Source organism: Felis catus, chromosome A1, assembly GCF_018350175.1.
Source record: "Felis catus isolate Fca126 chromosome A1, F.catus_Fca126_mat1.0, whole genome shotgun sequence".
Classification (NCBI taxonomy): Eukaryota; Metazoa; Chordata; class Mammalia; order Carnivora; family Felidae; genus Felis; species Felis catus.
Window position 1 is genome coordinate 216,440,445 of NC_058368.1, and position 26,989 is coordinate 216,467,433.

The 26,989-nt window shown below is 38.4% G+C and overlaps 1 pseudogene; it reads right to left on the bottom strand.

Annotated features, from left to right (window-relative positions):
- Positions 1 to 520: 520 nt before the first annotated feature.
- Positions 521 to 26,758, bottom strand: LOC101083488 (annotated as a pseudogene).
- Positions 26,759 to 26,989: the final 231 nt, after the last annotated feature.

A 26,989-nucleotide genomic window follows, 5' to 3' on the forward strand; every position in this document is an offset into this window, starting at 1 on the left:
GATTCTATTCTTTTTGATGGCAGAGTAATATTCCATATATATATATATATCACATCTTCTTTATTCCTTCATCAGGTGATGGACACCTGAGTTGTTTCCATAATTTGGTTACTGTAGTAATGCTGCTGTAAATATCGGGGTGCATGTTAACACCTGCCATTTTTTAAAGTGACCTACCTACACAGTCTTCTGTTGATGTTGCAGATTCAAGTGGGAGAATTCCCAGAATAGTTTTCCTCATATATTTTGTTTCAATGTTGTCCACTTTAGTAAATCAGGGCCCAGATTACCAGTGTTATTACTAGAGTTTTTCAATCTTCTCCACCATACTGTAAATATTCATATTTTTTCTTTTCTCTCTTCTTAATTTCTCCTTCTATGATATTGCTGTAAAAGTCATGATTTTGTGGCTCTTTACACCAGTCTTACTTTTTCCTGTCCTTGGCACGTTCCTTGAATGTGCTAAACTATGCTGCTACAGTTCCTAATTTTGTGCTTCTCTTTTTTGTGATCTGTTGTTTTAAGCTTTCCCCATAGTTTCTGGCCTCCCTCTGAAAACAAAAACAAAAACAAAAACAAAAACACAAAAAACACTTTTTGTTCCATGCTCTTTGCTACGGTACTTTTGTCTCAAGTTTGGGGTATTTTTAAAGTACGAATGAAAAAAACCTGTGACTTACATGGGAAATTGGTTATTTTCCAGGGAAGACATCCGCCCAATACAACCAAATAGCACTTCTCTTTGGTTTTCTCAATTTGTTCACTTAAATGGTACCATCAAAGTAAATCCTGGACATCTCAGCAGTCTGAAACTTGCAGTAGTTCATCTAGTGAAAGTAATCCCGGATTCCCGTGCGTATGCCCATATGAGCTGTTCTCACCATTAACATTTAATTAAAATTTGGTTACTTTGAATATGAATTTGTTTTTTTTTCAAGTTGAGTTCCTTAAGAAATGAAGTGAAAATACATGCATGACCAATTTTATCTGTGTTGGGTAAGGGTAACACATACCATATTATATATATATTTTTCCATTTCTTCATTTGTCTATTATAATCAAATAAAGTAATGATATTTCTCTCATTAAAATCATCAGTTCTATGAAATATCATTTTAATGGACATATTCTGACATTAATAAGAGAATGATATTTAGTTTTGAATTGATGAAAGTGTAAATTCTATTTATTAGTAATAACTAAATGTATAAAGGGATTTCTTTGTGCGGGGCACTGTTCTAATAAATTTGTGATGTTTGTATCACATAATCATGGTATTTTACCTAAAAGTTTAAAAAGTCTTTACTATCACCGTCATACAGATTTTAAAAAACAAAACAAAACAAAACAAAACAAATAACGGTGCCTTAGATGGGAGAAAAACTACCTGCTCAAGGTCCTCTCACTATTAAAGGTCAAGCAAGGAAGAGAACTCCAAGACCCCATCTTCAGGACACTCAGTTTTAAGTCTGTATTAAACATAAGTTCTCTTGCTTAAGGGCCATAAAAAGGCAAAAAAAAAAAATTAAACATTATATTTGCCTGACTAACTTTGATAGAGAATGTAATACACGTAGTTCGGTCAGAAATCCGCAAAAGGTTTAGATTGTATTGCTTGAATGACGGCTTCGTTGATAATTAGTAGGCAGATGACTGAGAGGCACATGGAAAGTGTGTTAAAAAATCTACCACACTTTGTGAACAGAATCTTCAACTTGCCAGGAACTCAGTACATTTATTATGTTGCTGCAAAGACGGAGGAGAGTACATAAATTATTCAGGGTGGGAAGAGACATTAATTTTTTTTGCAATGCAAAAGAGATGATTCACAGAATAGAGGTGATCAGAATTTATTAATGTATTTCTCCATTTAAAGTGAATAATTTATTTCATCCTCCCTGGATAAAGCACAGGCGTTCAAATAAAACTAACAGTTAACAAATTTAGCTTTATTTCCTAAATGTTTAAAAATAGAAACTTTGATGATCTGTGTTTCAATGAATAATTTGCTAATTGAAAGAATATTCAGATTAAATGATTTTTTTTTACAAATTTTTTGTTAGTAATGAGTAAACCAGTGAACAACTGATATGTTCGGATGGATATTCTTTCATTGTGGATTCTTTCACATATATTTATGAATATAATAAAATCAGTTTTGCTTTATTTACTTCACCTGCTTCCTTTTCAATCTATTTTTTCAGTATGTTTCTTACTAGAGTGTAAGGATAAATGTTTTCAGTGCCCTTAAAAAGAAAGAATTCCTGTGCAGTTAGGGAATCTTCACTGAGCCATCAGAAAATGTTAATCAGGTACCTACTATGTGCCATGAACTATTTTATTTGCTGAGGTTTTGGCAGTGGACAAGAATCCATCTGTGAAGATAGATAAGCACAACTAAAACATAAAAATGTAAATAATCACTCAAGCTTCTGATAGTTATATGTGTTGATCAGAGAATTAAACAAAATGATGGGATAGTAAATGTGCAACAGTCCTTTCTAAGAAAAGGCTATTTAGAGCTGGGGATTCTTTTTATTGATTGATTGATTGATTGCTAATTTTTTTTTTAGCGTTGTTTATTTATTTTGAGAGAAAGAGCTCAAACAAGAGAAGGACAGAGAGAGGGAGAGAATCCCAGGGAGACTCTACGCTGTCAACACAGAGCCTAGTGCAGGGCTGGAACTCAGGATCTGTGAGATCATGACCTGAACTGAAATCAAGTCAGACACTTAACTGACTTAGCCACCCAGGCACCCCTGCAGGTGGGGATTCTTAAATCTTAGCTGGACTGTGACTTGTTTTAACCAATGGAAAGTACTGGAACCAATAGTGTGGTAGTTCTGGGCCTTTGCTCAAGACCCTTGTGTTCCTTCCACTCTCTCTGGGAATTCTGCCTCCGAGACATAAATGGGAAGTATGGGAGAGCCTGGTGGAAGATAAGAAGCAACACGGACGAGGCAAGTAGCCCTAGTGGACCCAGACAAGGTCAACCCAGATTGAGTGACAACCAGCTGACCTACAGGTATATAAGAAAGTCCAGTCTACATCAGTTGAACCACCTGTCTGACTTGGGGTTAAGTGGAAACATGAATGTGCCTAGTTAGGATCAGGAGACCTACCCAACTCACCCATAGCCTTGTGAGCAATCATGAGGGCTTAATGCGTAAGTCCCCGTATGTGCATGCCCGTGTCCAAACATACACCTGCAAACGTATGTTCATACATCTTGGAATCCTTGCTATATGCAGGCTCTGCCTCCCTGACACACACTGCCTGATAGAGGGAGGCCATTGGAAGCTGCGATTTAGATGAACGTAGCACTTACCTCCGCTCCAAATACACGTGAGACAGCAAAATCTCAGTCCGCCACCATGCCAAGTGTCTCTGTAGGTCATAAATCCAGGTACTGTGTAGCTGAGGAGCTCTTCGCAAGTGCTGTTTGAGAGATTACCTTTTAGAAAGATGAAAGATTTGGGCCAGAATGCACCTGACCCTTTAGCAATTCAGGGGCCTGCCATGCTATGATAAATCGGCTCTTGTCCTTCCCGTGAATTCTCCAGCTTCAGCAGTTCTTGCCGTTTAGTGCTGCTGGAAGAGCTCCTGGGATACACATTGTGGATACTGTGGTGGTTTATTTCTCCTAACCATTTCCAAAATGAGAACTCTTCCCAGGGCACATCTTCTCCTGAAACTTGAGGATCACACTATTAGCACAAACACTGAATCCCAGGAGTGTATCTGTGTATATGGGTGTTACACATGCTATAACCAATCAGCTATATTCTGAAGTGCTTACATGTATTGGGAAATGAGAAATGCCACCATGCCCTCATCTCATCTCCCCCCACCCCGTTTAATTATATTTTCAGCTGCAACATAACCCTATCTTTTAGGATAGATAATATCAGAGTTTGAATCCTAATTAATAGCTTATGTCTTCACCAATAAAATTGCACCTGTAACTTTTTGGCTCCCTGGATTCACAGAATTTTCTCCTTGCATAATATTGTATCTAGTATGAGTTTTTCCTGTTGGCATTACCTCTTGAAGCCTCATTTGTATCATGTAAACAAGTTGACTAGCCCCTATATCATTGTGTGATCACGATAAATTTGCCTCCCATTTTGGCTATTCATATCAGGATATTCTATTACACTATTAGGTCATACAAAGAGTAGTTGATGTTTTTGTTTTTGTTTTTATTTTTCATATTAATGGAGAGCTGTGAAGGATCTGATGTTACTTTACTTGCAAGCTAGCTCATTATTCTGTCTCTCATTCATGGATGCTGGCAGAAGTCATAATACTCCCGGGTCAGAGCCAAAAGACTTTATTATTTATGGCAAGAGCAGTAGTGACAGTACTAGTATTTTCTCATGCCAGTTCCCAAGCCCAACTCCCACAGGAAGATGTGAAGAGAGACAGGTGACAGGTGACATGAACACATTGAGTGGGTTTTGTAACAGGAATGCAGAGACTGCAAAGCTTGATTCAGGCTTCTCTAAAAATGCAGCTGTTATTGCCTTGGTTCACAAGAAATGCAAAAAGGCAAGAGCCCCATGGAATCAGCCAGTGACACGGAATTGCAGGTTTGGGAATAGGTTTGCAAGTGCAGATGACTGAGCTACTTCTACAAGTGAAAATTGGATTTTGTGAGAAAAATAAAAGGGAAACAGAATCAAAGAAAGCAATGGTCTTGTTTTTTTATTTATTTTATTTTTTTTTTCATGTTTATTTTTGAGAGAGAGAGACAGAGCATAAGTCGGGAGGGGCAGAGAGAGACACACAGAATCCGAAGCAGGCTCTAGGCTCCGAGCTGTCAGCACAGAGCCTGACACGGGGCTCCAACTTGTGAACCGCAAGACTATGACCTGAACCGAAGTTGGACACTTAACCAACTGAGCCACCCGGGCACCCCCCAAAACAAGGGTCTTGTATTGAAAGGAGCAAACTATGGATCGCTGAAGACAATGAATTATATTACTATATGTACATTCAAGTTCAAGAGAGCAACTGAAAAATAAAACCATATTCACATAATTGAAAGCTTAGAATGGGATTGCTACATCCTCATCTGAGGGTATAATTACTATTTTGATTCATATTTTTCTGATTCTGAATAAAGGTGATTGTAATTCTTTCTGGAAACCATGTCCATAGACATACGGAGTGTGATGCTAAATCTGGGTGTTCATGTCAGAACTACACTGAACTAGGACCAGTTAGGGTTGAAACAGAACACCATGCATGTGCCGCTGATGACCAATCTCTTTCTTCAGCTCCAACTTATCTGATTCAGCCTCTACTGTGTTTAATATTTCTCCCTAAAATTGAACTCATCATTGAATTTTCCTTCCACACATACTCTTCCTCTATTATTTCAATATTAGAAAGGAAACATGCAAATTAGGAAGCACATTCACCTAGTTTCTCAGGCCACATACGGCGACCGGAGACTTGCTCACTCCTCCTTGTACATCGCACAGATCCAATCATTTACTTCTCATAACTCTGGAATCTATCCATCTCTCTGCATTTTCACTGCCACCCACCTAGTCCACGTTACCACGTCTGGATGCCCGCACTAGTCTTCCAAGGGTCTCTCGTGGTCTTCCTTTTCATTCTCTTCAGTGATGCCATACTTATCTTCAAATGGCTTCATTTATCTTGAAGATAAATTTTAACCTTTTTCATATAGGTGATCAGGCCATTCATCTTCTGAGCCCCATAGCCCACCTCTCTTCGATGAAGTTCTATGCTTTTACGGGAGCGTCCTTCAATGTCCTGCATTGCTCAAAGAAATACTCACCTCACACCCTCTCCATAGACTACCCCTCCTCTTGTATGGCCTCTCTACCTAGGTTAGCATTTACTTACTTCTTTCTACAGTCTCAGCTTTCACATCAAATTTTCAAGGGTCCCTTCATAGACCTCAAAGCGGTTTAAATTGTACAATCTGTACATTGCTAACCCTAACCCTAACCCTAACCCTAACCCTAGTTAATTGCCCTGTGTATTGTACACTGTTTTATTTTATTTTTATCTTTTCCTGTTTCTTTCTTTTTGAGAGAAAGAGAGACAGAGTGTGAGTGGGGAAGAGCAGAGAGACGGCGACACAGAATCTGAAGCAGGCTCCGGGCTCCGAGCTGTCCACGCAGAGCCGGACGCAGGGCTCGAACTCACAGACAGCGAGACCATGACCTGAGCCCCAGTCTGCTCAACCAGCTGAGCCACCTGGGTGCCCCTGCACACTGTTTTAAAATTCATGTATATGCATGATTGAATCCATGTCTTCTCATATGTAACTTCAGCGAGGGCGTGAATGGCACTCATCTTGTTCTCTTGGTCACTAAAATCCCCTCAGCACTTAAAAGTCTGTAGGTGAAATTTAGGCAAATCATTGACAAATGCATTGTAACTATTCTTCCCAGAGTGCCTGAAATCCATGGGATTTGTTACTCAGAAGGATAATATTTAGAATATTTACATACAAATGTATATTTCAACTAAAAATATTCTTTTTGAGGTTAGACCTCCTTTTGTTCTCATTTTGACATTATGGCAAGGTTTCTGGCTTTTTTTTTTTTTTTTGCCTGTGTTTTGCACACTTGAAAACTAGGAGGAAATTAGAGAGTATTTGTCAAATTTCAAGCCTGCTTATCAGCAACACTTCAGGTGCTTTAAATGGAAGAGGAGAAACATCCACAAGAATAAAATCAGTGAATTCTTCCATTTACTATTTCTAGCAGCAGTAAAATCAATTGTATCTAAGAGGCAAAACAGTATGCTAATTACACCTTTTATTCAGGATTGTCAGCTAAAAGGGTCAGCTTTCACTTTCTACAGCATTATATTAACCCTTTACAGATCTAACTTCTTAAAATATGACAAAATGATCACTGCTTTCATTTACTAAAGGTTTTGTTCTAGATGTTATTAGAAGGAATTCTCATGAATTATTTTATAGCAAAAGCCCAACAAAAATTAGGCAATAGATCATAAATCAGCAAATGTTTACTGAGTATCTACTCTGGGCAACCAATGTTGTAGCTGATGGATCAATTGCAAGGAACAAATTAGATACAAAAATCCATGGTCTCTTGTAATTTGCATGCTAGCATGGGGAAATGTATCAAAATGAATAAATCAACTGCATACTGTATTAGAAGATGATAAGGGGTACAGAGAAACATAGAGCTGGCAGTAGGTTTGGGGAGAAGTTGTGGCAAAGATTCCCTCCTTGACTAAGCTCTACTCAGCCTACTAAGCTCTACTCTGAACTCTTGGCAAGTATGGTTTCTCGGCTTACATGGTCATCTCTGCATTACCCAATTTCATTGAGAATCCTTCTATCAGTTTAGTCAGAATCCTTGATATCTAATATGGGTCCTCAACCTCTACCATTCCCCAGGTGATGTCCTAGCACTCTGGCCTGCCTTCAGCAAGAAGCCCGTAGGTGAGTTTAGCCAGAATCCGCCCCCATCGTCACCTCTGATGTTTCCTCTTGGTAATTCTCCACTCTGCTCCTTGGCTATAAATTCCCACGTTTCCTTATTGTGTATGGAGTTGAGCCGAATGCATCCACCAACTACTTTCCTCTTGGGGAGAATGGTGGAAATTTCCTAAACCTGATACAAACATAAGAAATAAAGAATAAATATCACCCTGCAAATCACGTATATGCATTGGTTATATTTTATTCATAGACTTTTTTTTTTCAAACCTTTGTTTTTGGTGTCTTTCCATGGAAAGATTTTCTTTAAATCCTTTGGAGCCTGTCAGTATTACAATCTGCCCACTACTCTTGTGCTTTATTGTTTTTTTTCTCAAGGTGTCCTTCGCAACCTTAAGTCACCGGGTTTTCTGATATCAGTTGTTCTAAAACATAAAGTGTTTATTTTTCATTTTCTATTTGACATATGCACAAAGTGTATTTTGGGGTCATTTTGTCTAAGTCAATTAGTTGTAAATGCAGTAAGTGCAAAAAATGGTACTGAATATAGTAAAAATCAAGTAACAATCCCAGTCTTGTAGGACTGTCTTTAGCTACAGTGAATGGAGGCCCTTAACTAGGGCTCTAGGCTTAACACATGGAAATGAACCAGAATGAAAATATAGTTTTATGTAAAATTTTTTCAGTTCTGTGTTTAAAGCTAGTTAATTGTCAAGTTTGGGTTATAGAACATGTTTTACTTAACTTTTATTTTGAGAGAGAGAGAGAGAGAGAGAGAGAGAGAGAGAAGTGGGGGAGGGGCAGAGAGAGAGGAAGACAGAGGATCTGAAGCAGGGTCCCTCCTGACAGCAGCAGGGAGCCCAATGCAGGGCTTGAACTCAGCAACTGTGAGATCATGACCTGAGCAGAAGTCAGATGTTTAACCACCCACTGAGCCACCCAGGTGGCCCAGCTTAACACTTTTTTTAAACTATTATTTTATTATTATTCTTAACTTACTAATGCTTTTAAAAGTTTATTTATTTTTGAGAGAGACAGGGAGAACACAGCACCTTAGGCAGGCTCCAGGCTCTATGCTGACAGCTCAAAGCCTGATGCTGGAATCTATGATCCAGGAGATCAGGACTGAGGCTTAACCAACTGAGCCACTCAGGCGCCCCAGGAACAGTTTTGTTGTTGTTTTTGTTGTTGTTGTTAATGTTTATTTATTTTTGAGAGACAGAGTGAGAACGGGGGAGGGGCAGAGAGGGAAGGAGACACAGAATCTGAAGCAGGCTCCAGCCCTTGAGCTATCAGCACAGAGCCCTTCGCAGGGCTTGAACTGACGAACTGCAAGATGATGACCTGAGCTGAGGTCGGACGCTTAACTGACTGAGCCATCCAGGTACCCCAAACACTGTTTTAAAATGAAACCGGAGAACACAGCCTACAAAGAGCTAAACCACAGGAATATTTCTCTGAAAAGGTGAGATGATGGAAATGGGGAGGTGATGAGAGAGAGTTCCAGAGGATAGTAGGAGGAAAACAAAAATCCGAGGAAAGGCGTCAGAGCTAACAAGACCGGCATCACACAACCACTGTAACTCATGTTTTATTTTGTTTTGTTTCATAGAAGACTTTTATTTTAATTTAATATTCTTTTTTAATTTTAGAAAGTGGTCTGCTGATGCTACATAACAGGAACACATATTTGTTCTTGGACTAAGAGGACCCTTCCTCACAACAATTAAGTCATCAAATCTGTGTAGCTGGATGATGTTCTCAGGGTTCCCAGATGCCTTCTCTTCTACGAGATCTATTTTGTGCTTGTTGTGTTAAAGTCTTTCCAATGCCAATTTGCTTCAACTTCCAGCGTTTCGAATGGAAGACCTTTATAAGTCAAAGGGCAAGCATCTTTGGTGAAGGAATGTAGATTCTCTTTTGTTGGCATCTACTCATCAAGTCCCTTCTCTAAAACTGTGTCATAACAGAAAGCTCCAAAGATTGCAGGAACCTCTGGAGCTCTGAACAAACTGACCACATGTTCACTTTCCAATGCCCTGTCTGTCATACAGTCCATCATCATGGCACAAGAATGCCCATAAGACGTATTCACTTCTCCTTGCTCATGACCTTTGAAAGTAAGAAACTAAATTCCTCGGGACTTGGTCACCGGGGTGTACATGTCCCAAGGCTGTTTGTCCACAAGAGCTGGAAGGGACTTCCAGGATTACCACCCACTCAGATGCCTGGCAAATTGTAACGAGTTGAAATGGTTTTGTTCATCACAAAGATAGGGTCAGCATCATTTTTCTCAACGTGTTTAGCTTCACTCTTCTCAGTTCGTGGATAACTGCATGTCTTTGTCTTTACTAAGGAGATCCTTCTGCATTTCATCAGTTCTGTCAGTGACAGCTAAGAAGCTAGCCATGGTGCTAGAAATCTCTAGCCAGTCATGCCATACCACCACCAGGGGCTGCCCGCTAAAGCTGAAGCCTACCGACCCCCAAGCACATTGCCCCTTTCGTGGCCCTTGTGCTCCCATATTTTTCTTTTTCATAAAGTTTATTCATTTATTATTTCTGAGAGAGAGAGAGAGAGAGAGAGAGAGAGAGAGAACACAGTGGGGAAGGGACAGAGAAAGAGAAGGAGAAAGCATCCAAAGCAGACAGAATCCAAAGCAGACTCCTGGCTCTGAACTGTCAGAACCGGGCCTGACGCGAGGCTCAAACTCACGAACCATGAGATCATGACCAGAGCCGAAGTTGGACGCTAAACTGACCCAGGCACCCCTGTGCTCCCATGTTTTAATCTCACTAATGAAAATGTCAGTTGTCTTTGTAAAATTTTTGTCAAATGACACTTATCTGTAAACCACTACATACTTCTTCTTTCCAAAAATTTAAGCATTTTAGAACTATAAACTTATTGATTATGAACAGTTCAACTAATGAGAGACTTTAGTGTCTAGGTATTAATTTTAATTCTCAATTCTTTGAGAAGTTATTCCAAAACTAAATGGCTTCTAATTATTTTGAAGTTTTTTTTTTTTTTTCCAGTCACAAAGGATTGACATTACAATCATTTTAAAGCCATTTCTGAAACAAAGCAGCTGCAAACACTTTTGGTTCTATCTGAGTATTTCATTAAGGCATAAATATTTCAATTACCAAATAACAAGTCTTCACAATCTAGGGGTTTGATTGCATACAAAATGATTGATTTGTTTCAAGTGTACTTAGAGTTATATAGAAAAAAAGTATATTCCAAATATTTCTTACAGAAGATAAGACAGATCTTCTGTTAAAATGAACAAAAATTTGAGAGAGATGTGATATTATCTCACAAGCAAGTAATAATTGAAATGATAAAATACAAAAAATTCTAAAAAACTTAAAAATCTTCATGCAAAACTTTTCAAATTCAACCAAAAATTTTACTGGAGAAAAATTTATAATGCTAATCGAATATTTTAGAAAATTATCTAGAATGAAGCAAATTTAGCGAAGTGGTCAAATTAGTAACTTAAAAAGATCAAATGTAAACTCAAAGAAAAGTAAATAAGGGGATTAAAATGAACAAATGTTATTAGAAGTAAACAGCAGAATGAAATTTTGGCTTTCTAATTATGACTCAGAATAAAGATAGACTTTTAGAAGAATGATCAGGGTAAAAAAGAAAGATAGGGGTCGGATTGAAGCTAACACAGAAACATAGGGCTCAACCACAGAGAGTGAACTATAAAAAAAATAAGGACATATTATGATTGATTCTATAATAATATAAAAAGAAAATGTACCACTACTAGGAAGCAACTCAATCAAAATTAACGCACCAAAAGTAAGATGGGATTGATCTGTAACTCATGAATTTCACCAAAGCTATTTGCTCTACAGCTCTCCATTCCTTAGTAGAGAACAGCTTCACCAATTTGGTAGCTCAGGCCAGAGTACTTGGAAATATAATTGGTTTTAATACCTCACATACCTTTTTTTTTTTTTTTTTTAGGAAATCCCATTGCTATGGCTTTTAAAATATGTTCAAGTTTTTTTTTTAATTTTTATTTTATTTTTTTATTTTTTTTTAACATTTATTTATTTTTGAGACAGAGAGAGACAGAGCATGAACGGGGGAGGGTCAGAGAGAGAGGGAGACACAGATTCTGAAACAGGTTCCAGGCTCTGAGCTGTCAGCCCAGAGCCCGATGCGGGGCTCAAACTCATGGACCACGAGATCATGACCTGAGCCGAAGTCGGACACTCAACCGACTGAGCCACCCAGGCGCCCCCCTTTTTTTTTAAATATGTTCAAACTTTTAGCACTAATCCATCTCCATTGTTACTAACCTGGCCAAGTCTTAGCCATCTTTCACCAAGATTATTTCGTTATCGCCTGTTCATCCTCTTTCCTTCATTGCTCACCATTCTCACCACCAACCCACCTGCAAACAGCTGCTAGAGTAATAGTGTCAGTCAGTTCCACCGAATTCCAATAAATATAGCGTACCCTTCCCCCACACATAAGCCCGTTGGTTACAAAGCTCACATGGAAAAATAAATACGAAATATATCGTTTATATATATATAAAATAAATAGGAAAATCTGAAAATAGAGGATTATAGTTACCTTAGATTTGTCAGATAACAAAATATATGACAAACCATTCTAATGACTGTAAACCGGAGAAATGGTACAGACAGTCCATAAATACTTCCAAGAACAGGGGACATCTTTCATATGTAATTAAGGTGGCATCTCAAACAGTTGAGGAAAAGGTGGACTTTTTATGAAACGGTGTTGGCAAAACTGGCTAGTTGTTTTGCAAAAGAAAAATTGAGAAAATCGAATACATAAAACATACGTGTGCCAGAATAAATACCAAGTGAATGTTACCTAAGTTTAAAAGAAAATGAAATTATATAAACAATAGAAGAAACTCTGTGTAGATTCCCTTTAAATCTGGATGTGAAAGAATACTTTTTAACCAAAAATTTAAAAATGCAGATATAATAAAAGATCAATACACTCAGCCATGTCAAACAATTGCATGAAAAAAATAAGTAAAATATTACTTATGGAAAAGTAAATACAAACTGGAACATATTTTTTTCAGTGAATATAACAGAAAAAAGGCCAAACTCACAAATATGCAAATACTGCTTAAATCACTTTGTTGAGGTATGACTGACCTACAAAAAGCTGCACATATTTAATGAATACAACTTGGTGTATTTGGAGGTAAGTATATATCTTTGATATCACCATAACTTATGCTCTAAATATATCCATCACCTTCAAAAGTTTCTTCTTATCTTCTATATTTACCATTATTTTTTATGTGTGACATTAACACTTAACATAAGATCTATCCTCTTAGCAAATTTTTAAATATATAATATAGTATTAACTATAGGTTCTATGCTATATAAATCTCTATGCTAGAGAAATCTCCATCTTGCAAAACTGAGAGTTTGTACCCTTTCACTAATACCTCCCAGACCCTGGCAACCATCCTTGTACTCTCTGCTTCTATGCATTTGACTATTTCATATTCATATAAGTGAGATCATGTGGGATTTTCCCTTTTATGTCTGGTTTAATTCACTCAGCATAATGTCCTCTAATTTCACGCATATTGTTGCAAGTAACAGAATGTCTTCCTTTTCTAAGGCTGAATAATATTCCATTGTGTATATGCCACATTTTTAGTGTTTATTGATTTATTTTTTACTGAAAAAAACCTTTTTTAATGTTTATTTATTTTTGAGAGAGAGAGAGAGAGCGCGATCATGAAGGGGGGGAGGGACAGAGAGAGATGGGGACACAGAATCCCAAGCAGACTCCAGACTCTGAGCTGTCAACACAGAGCTAGACCTGGGGCTCAAACCCATGAACTGTGAGATCATAACCTGAGCTGATGTTGGACCCTTAACCGACTGAGCCACCCCTATGCCACATTTTCTTGAATATTGAAGGGAAAAAAAAAGACTAAACACCTGATGAAAAATGTGCAAAAGTCACAGACACACACACATAGGATGAGTAGTATACACTACACCACACACACACACGCACACACACAAAGTAGCTCTTAAAAATTTGAAAGAACGCTCAATGCTCATAATTAAAGAAATTAAAATTAAATTAAAATTATATCAAGATACCATTTCTTATCTCATTACAGCAAAGTTTAAATAATATAGTTTAGTGCAAGCTATAGGGTAACAGGCTCCCTTAAGCACAACCAATGCATTTGTTAACTGGTGTAACTCCTTTGTATATAGTACAATACATACATCTTAAACCAACAACTGTATTTGCAATTATACTTTACATTTAGCGATTCTACGAATAAGAATTCCATATACTTCCAACAATCCAAACATATGTAAAAATATTCGCTGTGGCCTTATTTGAAATAGTAAAATATCAGAAACAACCGGACATGACATTGGTTGAAAACTATGGTTTTTAACTATATAGCTATGGGCCATATAGCTATGGAGTATAGCGAAACTGTATATCAATGGAATACTATAAGGCTGTAAAATAGAGTGAAAATACTTTTTTGATCTAGTGTAATTCTTAGGACAAAATGTTACTTGTTATCAAAAAAGCAATGGGCAATTAGATAGATACCATATACATATATAAACTGCATTTTGTTGTAAGGAAATCAAAAAAATAAGACATGAATATGTATGTGTGATCTCATTTTTGAAAAAAAGAAAAGCAATTCACATCATAAACACAAAGCTAATTCAATTAAATCATTTATCAATAAGAACAGCAATGGTAGATAGCAGGGATAGAGAATGGAATGAAACTTTGATATTTGAATTATGTTAATTACTCCCAAAGTCAAACAATGCAATTAAATCTAAATTGTATCAAACAGGAGGATAAAGCTAAAATTAAATACAAGTAGAAAAACATAACTACATCAAGTTTATAATATGCAGAGAATATATGCATCCACCTACACACAGGGAACTAATTATTTCAAGTAATTTTGAACACTATACTTTGATTGCACTTCCTCTACAGGATGTAGCCTGAAGGACAAAAAGAGAAAAGGAATCTTGAACTTGGGTGGTATGTTATCAGTCGTGATATTGGTGAAGCAATCCCTATTCTATTTTGTGTACATTGCAAAAGGAAATAAAACACCTTTGTAGTTGGGAATTCAGAGTCTCTGGAGGCAAAGGGAGCTATAGATACCAATAAGGGTAAAGTGAGAAGGCTTGGAATGAAAAACATGACATAAGCTTATAGATAAAAAAAAAAAAAAAAAAAAAAAAAAAAAAAAAAAACGAAAAACAGATGAGCAGATAAGATAGGCCACCAAGAAGGCTTAGAAGTAATAATAACGCACCAACAGTGAACATGACTAGACCCCTGTCATGTTTTTGAAAACTATCTGCAAGTTTTTTTTTAACCCATAAGTGATTTGGGGTCCGGAGAATCAAAACATACAAACTAAGCCTCCAATAATTTTGTGCATCAGAAATCAAGGATGGGCTCAGAAACCAGTAGACACATATCCAAGAAAATACAATTAGATGCTCAAATTGTGCAAACATCGCCAGTGGGAGTTTCTTTAATCTGCCGCTGGCTTCTGTGTCCTTTGTGAAACTCTGTATCAGTGTCTCCCCATCAGCTGTTCATTTTACTCAGACTGCTCTTTACCATACATCCCACTCACTCACTTCTAGGCTTGGCTCCAATGTCCCTTCTCGGCAAGGCTTATTCTAATCTCTCTACTCAAAATTTTACACATCCCAAAACTTGTGAACCTTTTCAGCAGGATCTGTTTTTTCCACTGCACTTATAATCTTCTAAAATGCTATGAAAATGAATTAGCTATCTTGATTTGCCCCGCTCCCCACCTAAATAAGTGCCCATTAAAGCAAGTATGTTTTGTCTGTGTTATTCATAGTTAGTCGTTAGTCACTCTAAGCTTTGGCCTATTGTTTAGTGCCTGTCCTAAAACAGACTCTCAATTAATATCTTTTATTGAATAATTTGATCACCTTCTAAATCTCCATTTTGTCTATCACATTATAGCCACTTCTATATGGTCATTTAACTTTATGAAATAGAAAAGATGATTTTCGGAAAGCAAATCATTTGTGTACAGTTTAGTATTGAGTTATTCTTAATACATTTCCTTCTTTAATTACTTATTTCTAATAGGCAATCAAACCTTGTCAGTTCTTCTCCCTAAATGTCTTTAAATGTGTTGTTTTATTTACTTGCTGACTCCCACCACCTTAGTTCTGGAACTCATCATCTCACACCTGGATTACTGAAATAGCCTTGCTTCTGGCAACCATACACAAATCTTTTCTGCATCATTCCCTCCTAAATGAGTGTTTAATTTCTCTAAATAACAGCTTTCAAAATGTGACTTCCAAACTTTTAAAAATTCTCAATGAGTCTCTAGCCACTTAGGAGATAATACCTTCAGTTTAGCTTTCAAGTGGATTCTGAGGTCATGTCCCCATTATAATACTTCCTGTGATATTAACATAGTTAATTATTTAGAGACAAAATTATGTAAAATATCACAGAAATAGATGAAGCATTTTTTTAAGTCTTCATATTGTTAATGTTTTGAGAGGCAATACAGTCAGGGAAAATGGACCAATATTAAAAATTGGTGTCTGGGGCGCCTGGGTGGCGCAGTCGGTTAAGCGTCCGACTTCAGCCAGGTCACGATCTCGCGGTCCGGGAGTTTGAGCCCCGCGTCAGGCTCTGGGCTGATGGCTCGGAGCCTGGAGCCTGTTTCCGATTCTGTGTCTCCCTCTCTCTCTGCCCCTCCCCTGTTCATGCTCTGTCTCTCTCTGTCCCAAAAATAAATAAACGTTGAAAAAAATTTTTTTTTTTAAAATAAAAAAAATAGGGGCGCCTGGGTGGCGCAGTCGGTTGGGCGTCCGACTTCAGCCAGGTCACGATCTCGCGGTCCGTGAGTTCGAGCCCCGCGTCAGGCTCTGGGCTGATGGCTCAGAGCCTGGAGCCTGTTTCCGATTCTGTGTCTCCCTCTCTCTCTGCCCCTCCCCCGTTCATGCTCTGTCTCTCTCTCTCTCTCTCTCTCTCTCTCTCTCTGTCCCAAAAATAAATAAATGTTGAAAATAAAATAAAAAAAATAAATTGGTGTCAAATTGCTGTCCCTTTCACAACGGAAGAGGTCTCATGACATCTATCTTTCACTCTCTGGAATTATGCTGTATTAAAGGCACAGTGCTGGTTTCTATTCATGCTGGGCTGGGATATCCCCAGTGGGGGTAGGTGAATTAGTCTTTATGAGAGAGTATTTATTTTGGTGATTCCATACATATCCTTTATCTCTATCATTAGGACCAAATGGTTATGGTCATAGGATTATATACCTGTCTTTTTTATTGTTGAGGCCTCTTTAAGGATGAATAGTTTCTGATCAGCATTAACAGGAGACACAATCATCATCACATTTTGTTTTCTCTCCTTGTGTCCATCCACATCACTCTTAAACTGTTGTCCTAGATCTTTCGATCTTGATACTGACAGCCAAGTCATTTACTGACCCCAGATCATTGTACCCCGTCAAAAGAAGAGAATACCAGTTGGTATCCAAAACGAAATACATGCATGTGCACTCACACACACACACACAAATCGTTGCCTCCTGTGGTTTTAGAAAACTCTCCTATTAAAGGATAGTCTTTCTGAGCAAAGCAAATTGCCATCTTATGTAGCTTTGGAACGTATGGACTTGAAGGATTAGTAGTTTTTCAGAGATAAAAGCAGGTTGGTGTTAATTGTAGAGGTGGGATTACTTCAGTGTGATTGTAAGTTGGTTGACACTTATTCATTGGTGTGGCTCCTTTCCCAATTGGGTGACTTTAAAGAGCAAAGACTTCAAGTGCTTGGTAGTTTTTCAGAGACATATTTGCTGTGGCAGTCATTGTTTTTTCTTTGTTGTGATGGGAAAAAGATACATAAACTGAATGCATTATTTAAATCTTTGCTGGTGGTTCTAAGCTCGTGCTCCACTCCTCACCCCTTGGATGTGGTTTTGATTCTGAGTTTCTCCTCCGAATGTGGGAGTGAGGTAATTTTCATGGGTTTCTACTGATACTTCTTACGAAACTGTTAACGAAGGGGCTGACAAGCTGTTAAGAAGTTATTATTTTTTTAAGTTTTTTTTTTTAGTTTATTTTTGAGAGAGATAAAAAGAGAACCCAAACTGGAGAGGGGCAGAGAGACACAGGGAGAGAGGGAGAAAGAGAATCCCACGCAGGCTCTGCACTGTCAGCGCAGAGCCTGATGTAGGGCATGATCTCAGGAACCACGAGATCGCGACCTGAGCTGAAATTGAGAGTCCCACCCTTAACCAACTGAGCCACCCAGGAGCCCTGAAGTTATTTTTATCCTTCAGTCAAAAAGAGAGCCTCAGAGGGTTCTGTATGTAGGATTCTCTTTTACAATTTTTACTCTTCAGAACAGAGAATTTGTCAGACAGCAAATAGTGAATAAAGATGGAATCTGGTTTAGATATTAAGAAGAGGGAAGAGAGTGAATAAACTAGCATAATGGGTGGAAGAAAGAGGTGAGTGGGTGAATTCAATAACTGTTTCAGTTGGGAAAAAAAGTGGGGAAGTAAGCCGAGGTGTGTCCTTGCATTGGTCCCTCAGGGGCACGGGTAGAGAGGACCAAGCTGATTGAGGGCTGCCACCCGCCACTGCATTTCCAAAGGGGCTGGAAAACAGCTAACTAACCGTACCGTAGCGTTAGCAAGGTGACCAGCTCTGCGTGTTTCACAGCAGATGCATGCCACAGTTCTCAGAAGGTTCGAGGATATTTCTATATTTGGTGGCATGGGTTCTTCAGCCTTGTTCCCCCAGGAGCACTCAAGTTGGCCTGTGGGTAAGCTTGGGTGCACCACCTCTGGCTGGGAGGATGAAGACAGTACGTGCTGGGAAGGAGCCCCTCCCAACACCAGCTCTTGGACTCTGAAAACCATGTGAGTCCTGGTCCCTCCTCCCCGCTGTGCTGTCCCCTCCGGGTTCTGGTGTCCAAGGGAGGGGCTGAGGAGGCGCCACTGCGCCCGCTCTGGGCACCAGCTAACAGCTGAGCTGGTGCATACCTTGGGACCCAGGAGCAAGGAACTGGCAGAGTAGCGGTGAAGGAGCTGGAAGGGTACAGCCACTGCCAGCACCGCCTCCCTGCCACCGTGTATGGGGTAAAACGCTGCCCTTGAAGGTGCCCTTTGCTCACTCCTACCTCTCTTTGCCCTGGAGAGGGATTTCCCGGTTGGCTGGACAATTTGCGTGTAGAGGAGCAGGGATTCCTTGTGCAGTGCTGATTAAAAGAGTTAAAAGAGGGAGGACCAGAGAAATTTGTCTCAAAGTGAGAAGGGAGAGGCCAAAGAGTAAAACAAGAGATTCCCCCACAACAATGAAGGAGGAAAAAAAAAAAGTTTCAGGTTTGTTGCCAATGGGATTTCACAGGTGATTGAAGAGCCTATTGAACCAAATTAAAATGAGTCCCTGCCCCCACCCCGTCTGAGATTGAAAAAGTAAAAAGGAGTTGAGAGATGAATAAAAGGAGCTGTAAGAAAATAAGTTTAATTTTGAAAATTGCATTCACTTTTTTATTCCTGTCATGGTAAATTACCATTAGTGACTTAAAGTAACACCTATTTATTATCTCATCGTTCTGTAGGTCAGAAGGCCTGGTTGGCCCCATGGTTTTTCTTTTTTCTTTTTTTTTTTTTTTTAAGATAAATGGGCTTTTTTTTTTTTTTTTTTCAACGTTTATTTATTTTTGGGACAGAGAGAGACAGAGCATGAACGAGGGAGGGGCAGAGAGAGAGGGAGTCACAGAATCGGAAACAGGCTCCAGGTTCTGAGCCATCAGCCCAGAGCCCGACGCGGGGCTCGAACTCACGGACCGCGAGATCGTGACCTGGCTGAAGTCGGACGCCTAACCGACTGCGCCACCCAGGCGCCCCAGCCCCATGGTTTTTCTGATCGACATTTCACAAAGCCATGATCAAGGTGTCAGCCAAGAGCTTACTGTAAGGTGTTGAAAACAATCTGCATCCAAATTCATTCAGGTTGTGGTCCAATTCTGGACCTTGTGGTTATAAGACTGATGTCCCCATTACCTCAGTACTTGTCAGCCAGCGGTCAGTCTTTGCTCCTAGAGGCTGTCTTCATTTCTTCCCATGCTTCCCTTATGTCAGTCCCTCCAGTAATGATGGATGGAATCTCTCCCACCCTCTGGACATCTTCAACAACCTCTCTGCAACCCCTTCTCTCACTGACTCTTCCACTGTTAAGGACTCATCCAATTACCTTGGATTCACTTCTATAATCTAGGATAATCCTCCCATTTTAAGGTCAGGTACAAGCTTTTAATTCATTTCTTATCTATCAGGGCCCTCTGGGAAGAGGAATAACCTCTGTACAATCTTGTGAGTCTGCTACAGATCAACCTTTCTGGAATATATATTAACCTTATTTGCCAGCAGAAAGACAATGAAGAATCCAACTTATAAAATATTTTTGCAGCATATTCTTTGTGTAGGTAACTTATTATAAAAAAATGGAATTTTTGTATTTATGGAAATAGGGTTCCTTTGCATAATCATTGTTTCTTCATATATTGCTTAGAAAGTAACTTATCTTTTAAATCTGAAACTAAACACGTTCATACAATGGGAGCAAAGGGCAATTTTGAGAGTCGCAATCTGTGTTATCAGATTTCTTCAATTGCACAACGGTTCATTTGTGCTCGGTGTTGGTATCCATTCAGTAATTTATAAAGATTGGTGCTGAGTGATAGATATTAATTTTATTCTGATGTAACTGTTCAAATCTTTTTTGTTATGTGTGTGTATGAGATCACCCTGAAAAGCATTCGTAGAAAACTCTTGAAGACAGTTGTAGAAAGAGGAATCCCTTAAGACTTGGCCAGAGATAGAGAATATCACATATAGTGTGTTTAACTTTTATGATCAATTTCACTGGGCCATGGAATACCCAGACATTTGGTTAAAGGTTATTCTGGCTATGTCTGTGAGTATGTCTTTGGACCAGATTAACATTGACATCGATATACTTAGTAAAGTACTTTGCTTTCATAATGTGGGTGGGCCTTGTGCAATCAGCTGAAGGCCAGACCAGAAGGAAAAGGCAGAACCTCCTGTGGCTAACGACTGCCTCCTGTCTGACTGTCTTTGAACTGGGGTATCAGCTTTTTCTTACCTTCAGACTCAAACTGAAGCATTGGCTCTTCTTGGACCTCAAGTATGCTAGCCTTCAGATTGGAACTATATCATCTCTTCTTCTGCTTGTCAGGCCCTTGAACTTGGACCAGAACTATATCACTAGTGCTCCTGGGTCTCCAGCTTAACGGCTACAGATCTGGGCACTTGTCAGCCACCACACTCACATGAACCAATTCCTTACAGTCTCTCTATCTCTCTGTCTCTCTGTCTCTCTGTCTCTCTGTCTCTCTCTCTCTCTCTCTCTCTCTCCATCTACCTGGAAGGAAATGACTTGAAGTAGAAAACAAAACCAAAACAAAACCAAAAAATTTCACTCAAAAATACAGTGTAAAGTTAATATAAAATGTACAGTGTTACCTAATATGTACTGAAGTTAGTTTTAGGTTTTTAGGTAACATCCATCAGTTACCTATCTTTTGGTTACATATAGCATATTAATTCTGTTTTTTTCTTTTTTTTGAAAATCCTAATGTAGATGAAAGGATGGACAGAGAATATTTAAAGTAGGAAGTAGTCAATAATGTTAAAAGCTACATCAGTTTTGGTTACAAAAGAAGAATGGTAAAGGTGGTTAGAGTTCATTCTTAGCACCCAGGAAAAATGTAACACGTATTAAAAAAATATATTTCTTAGCATTGTTTCATTTCCCATTGTGTACGTACCGTAAGCAATCTTACTATGATTCATTAAAGGAAAATGCATCTCAAGCAAGTTTAGGCACAAAACTAGTTAAATGTAGATTGGGGATTGATCTCTTATTTTCTTTTAATACATTTATTAAAAATGTTTTCACATGCAAACATTTTCAGTGGCAAATATTTAAAAGTCTGTATTCATAAGAGCCCTCCATGATAAGTCTTAGAAAATTTCAGGCAAGAATATGATGCAAATGATGTACTATCTCATTTCATTCTTCTTAATAGTTAGGTTTCATTTATATATATGTTATATAAATAAAAATAAATTAAATATTATACACATATATATGTATATTATATGTATATTCAAATTATATTACCTATAATTTAAGTAAATAAATAAAAGTTTGCCTTGTCTCACTTACTAAATTAGATATTTTCTACCTGGAAATGAATGACTCGAAGGATTAAAAAAAAAGGAAACATAAACAATGTACTCAAAAATATAATGCAAAATTAATACACAATGGACTATGTTATCTAATGTTTACTGAAATTACTTTTAAGTTTTTAAGGGATTGACTAGTAAATATAGTATGAAACCAACTACTGTTGGTTTCTGGGGACACCTGTGTGTCTTAATCTGCTCAGCCCCTGACTCTTGATTTTGGTTCAGGTCATGATCTGGTCAGGAGATCAAGCCCCTCATTGTCAGGCTCGGCATTAAGGGTGGATTCTGCTTAGGATTCTCTCTCTCCCTCCTTATTCTGCCATCTCTCATTTGCTATGCTCGTGGATGTACACTCCCCCTCCTTAAAAAAAAAAAAAGAAAATAAACTGTTTTCTGAATAGCATCACCTTTTATTTAATCATCACACCATGCATATGTAAACTTAAGTGATGTGTCTGAAATGGAATAAAAATGAGCCAGAACATGAAGAAGGTTATGATTTCAAAAGTCAGAGAAACTTGTTTCAGAGATCAATGTGCTTGATCTTTTTTATTAATAATTTATGCTGTATAATATTAACTCATTTGAAACATTTAAATAATAATGAAAATAACAACAACAAAAGAAATATGTACTTCTTTTCTGTAAAACCAGCACTATCCTAGAAAGTTGTAAGAAAAATAAAATTACCCTTCATCCACGGATGCTTCCAAACTAGTAATAAAGCCAATTAAGCTCAGAAATCTTTTGTTCAGTTTCAACTGAGTGAAAGAAATTTTGGTAGGCACTTTAAGTAAAAAGAAATGATGTACTTTCTCTCCCCTCCAGGAGATCTCGACTTACTGGCGGAAGGTTGGGGGCGGGGGTGGTGAATAATAATGCAGAGAAAACTCTAATGAGTAATGTAATGGCACAAATAAATTTCAATAGGAGAACAGGGAAGGTGAATTTAATTCTTAGATGAACCATTACATGTGGAAACAGCGTTTAAAGTGACTATTTTATACAGGGTCTTGAAAAATAAATTGATATTTACTAAGCAAAGGTTGATATAGTGACATGGACAGACTATGGATGCACAGTCTTCTGAGGGTAGATGAATAAATGAAGATAAAGAAAAGGGTGGGGCACCTGGGTGGCTCAGTCAGTTAAGCATTCGACTTCGGCTCAGGTCATGATCTTGTGGGGGTTCCTGAGTTCGAGCTCTGAGTTGGGCTCTGTGCTGACAGCTCAGAACATGGAGTCTGCTTCAGATTCTGTGTCTCCCTCTCTCTCTGGCCCTCTCCTGTTCACTCTCTCTCTCTCAAAAATAAATACATATTAAAAAAAATAAGAAAAGAAAAATAAATGGACGAGTACAGTCTACATGTCCAGAATGATAGACTGTGTACTGTAGCTTGGGCTGGTTCTGTGTGTGTGTGCATGTGTGTGCAGTGTGCACAGCAGTATAGCAGTGTGCTGGGTTTAATAACTGTGGTCTAGGATTTAAAAAAATATGAGACCTGATGTATCATATTCACTAAGTTCTCTAGTAAAAATGAGAACTATTGCTGATTTCAAGCTCCCAGTGTGATGTCACTGAATTCAGAGTTGGGATGAGATGCACCCAGTTGGCTTTATATATGAATTAGCTCCAAATTAGCAGGTGTTTTCAGGTATGTGTGTGCATATGGAACAGGGTTAGAGAGGAAATAAATGGAGAAATGGGAAGGTATAATATTTGGGATTGGGATCAACTACATAGAACACTGTTGGGGAAAAAATACAAATCTGTTTCTCTATCATGTAAACAATATTCTGAAGAGGGCAGTTCAGGGCTCATGTAGTTGTTTCTAGAGGACTCGGGGTTCTTTTATCTCTATTCTCTGTTATCTTTATAAATCAGCTGCAAAATATAAACATCATCTCCTGATCCCAGAAAGTTACTTGAGTTTTATCATCATGGCTACTTTGTAGGCTAGAAAAATAAGGAAAGTTTCTTTTTATAGAGGAAAAAGAACACATGTACCACTTCTTATAAAGATAATTTTTTGAAGTCCCATCCACACCTCTATTTCCATCTCATAGTCCAAATCTTAGTCACATTGAATATGTAAATGTAAGAGAGACTCTGAAGTAAATCTCATAGACTGGAAAATCATAGCCTTAAATAAAAATCTTTAAAGAAGATCTCTAAATAAAGGAAATATATTCACGTAACTTGCAGTCTTCACCAGAGGATATTATGGTAGAAAAATAAATTAGAAATCATGCCAGGGGCCAAAATTAAACATCAGCAGAGGAAATTTAAAATTATTCCATACCTGTAACTATGGGATCTTTGCCTTCATTCCCTTTTAGGATACTGCTTACCACTAATTAAAGGATATTTGATTAGAGATACAGAACCTTTGTTACCTGAAATATCAACTGTCTCATAGGACACTTAGCAAGAGAATAATGCGATTGCAGATTCTGAAGACTAACAAACCTACGCTCTATCCATATACAATAACATTTTGATTTTGCCCCACCAAAATGCAGCTAAGAAATGATGTCTAAGATACTCCACCAGTTTAAGATGGAACTTGGGAGCTGGAAGTATGGTTTAAAAGTAGAATATATGCAGCATCTGGGTGGCTCACTGGGTTAAACGTCCGACTTCAGCTCAGTCATGATCTAATGGCTCTTAAGTTCTAGCCCCGTGTCATGCTGTGTGCTGACAGCTTGGAGCCAGGAGCCTGCTTGGGATGCTGTGTCCCCCTCTCTCTCTGTCCCTCCCTCGCTTACACTCTGTCTCTCTGTCTCTCTGTCTCTCTGTCTCTCTCTCTCAAAAATAAATAAATGTTAAAAAAAATAAAAGTAAAATGTACTATGGAGATTGTAAAATGGAGAGGAGAAGGAAGGAGAAACAACCAAAAGGAATGATGGGACTTTCAAAGTGTGTGATGCACGGAAAAGAGTTCCGTGCATAGTTGTGATTATATCACAGTAAAATTCATTTTCTTTCCAGCTACAAATTTTACTCAAAACACTTAAGACATGACTGTTGTGAGTCAGCTCTTCCATGTGCAGCCTGACGTCACTGAAGGTGTTTGAAGGAAATAGAAAACAAGCAAAGTTTAGGTTTCTGCTTGAAGAACTTATTCTTGTAGCAGAATGACTAATTCATGTATTTTGAATGAGTGGACAATGGAGGCTTGAAAAGTGGTAAGAAATCAAACCCAAACTCAGGAAGGAGATCGTGCAGCAAATTAAGGCAACGGTATATTGCAAAGGGAAAGGTGAAGGAGAAGACCTTGCCAAGTCATATCACTCAGATTTACAAGTAATAGGCTATGGAAATTTGAAGAAACTGTACCTAAACGTTCCTGTGTGGCTCACTGATAGAATACAGCGTTGTTTCACAAGATATAGAAAACACGTTGGAAAGGAAATACGTGTGGAAGAAGGAGGTACAATCAAATTGAGTAAATTCTTCCAATTTTTAAAATTACTTACATATTTTTATTTTTAAGAAATTTGCTAAAATCCAAAAATAGGCATTCTGTAATTACTGGACAGATAAATGTAGGCATGGGACTCAGGATAAAAATATAGATATTTAAAGAGCTTCCACTGGCAGAAAAAATAGTTGCTGGAAGTCAATGCCAAAGAGGAGCACGTGGCCAAGAAGGACCAACGCCTGAAATTTGAAGAACTCTTCAGTAGAAATTTCAATAGTAGGTGCGCCTGGGTGGCTCAGTCAGTTAAGCCTTGGACTTGGGCTCAGATCATGATCTCACGCTTTGTGAGTTTGACCCCCACATCGGGCTCTGTGCTGACAGCTCAGAGCCTGGGGGCTGCTTCGGATTCTGTGTCTCCTTCTTTCTCTGCCCCTCTCCCTCTCAAGCTCTCTCTCTCTCTCTCTCAAAATAAAAATTAACATTAATTTTTTAAAATGAAGACGAACAGTATTATGCTAAATGAAATAGTTCAGGGAAAAATAGAGATCATACGATGTCACTAGTGTGGAAGTTGAGAAACTTAACAGGTGAGCATCGGGAAAGGGAAGGAAAAATAAGATAAAAAGAGAGAGGGAGGCAAACCATAAGAGACTCTTAAATACAGAGAACAAACTGAGAGTTGATGGGGGTGGGTTAAATGGGTGATGGACATTAAGGAGGGCACTCTTCAGGATGAGCACTGACTGGGTGTCATATGTAAGAGGTGAGTCATTGGGTTCTACTCCCCCAAACCACTGTATATTATCTAACTTGACGGGAAAAAAAAAGACTAACAGAGGAAAGGGAGCTGCAAAGACTCATGGAAGAAGGTTATAGGAACAATTCAGCTGCATAAAATATTACATCTTGAATGCCTGGCTAATGCATACCTTTTCCTCAGAAGTAACTTAAGACAGATATAAGAGTAACAATAATGAATTGAATCTGCCAGTACTCTTGATCCCATGCCTCATAAAATGATTCTACCTATTTTAAGAAATAGAGACAATCAGAGGTTCAGAGGAAGGACAAGAGATTGGAGACCAGGTGCCCAGAGAACAATAAAAACTAAAGACAAGTGCCCGTGTGGCCCACACGCCATCTGTCTCTGCAAGACTTTTCTTTTTGTTTTTCCACTTCCACTTCTCAAAAGTTTCAGAAAAGAGGCTTGTGGCCCATGTTCACAACGCATGCCTGTCCTGAGACTGTGCTCCAGGAGGGAGCTGGAAAAGCTGGCCGCCTGTGGTTCTGAAGGTGGGGAGTTGCACAAAAGGAAGATGAGGGAGACAGGAGGGGGGAGGGGGATACTCAGAGAAACTATGAGTGCTCACGAAATGCTAAGTGTTTCTATCGTGCACACACTGCGCCAAAGGATTAACATGCGGGCTCTGAGAGGATTTTCACATGTTATGTGGCTTTAATATACGTACTGTACAGAAGAGGAACTAAAGGTTAGAGAGACTTAAGTGCTCTAAAGTCACACAACTTACGCATGCGACAAGAATGAAAACTCAGCAAGTCCCACTCCATATACAAATTTGACCAGATTTGGGCTTTTAAACTTTCATACCGTTCCATTATTATTAACTTGCCTTAGATAATTCAGCTAATTAGTGACTAAATTGTAACTAAAAACTGTTAACTACTATCAGTATCAGGGGGTATATAATAAAATGTTCTCTCCTAAGTACTTAGAAATAATGGGAATAAGAATTAGTGCTCGGG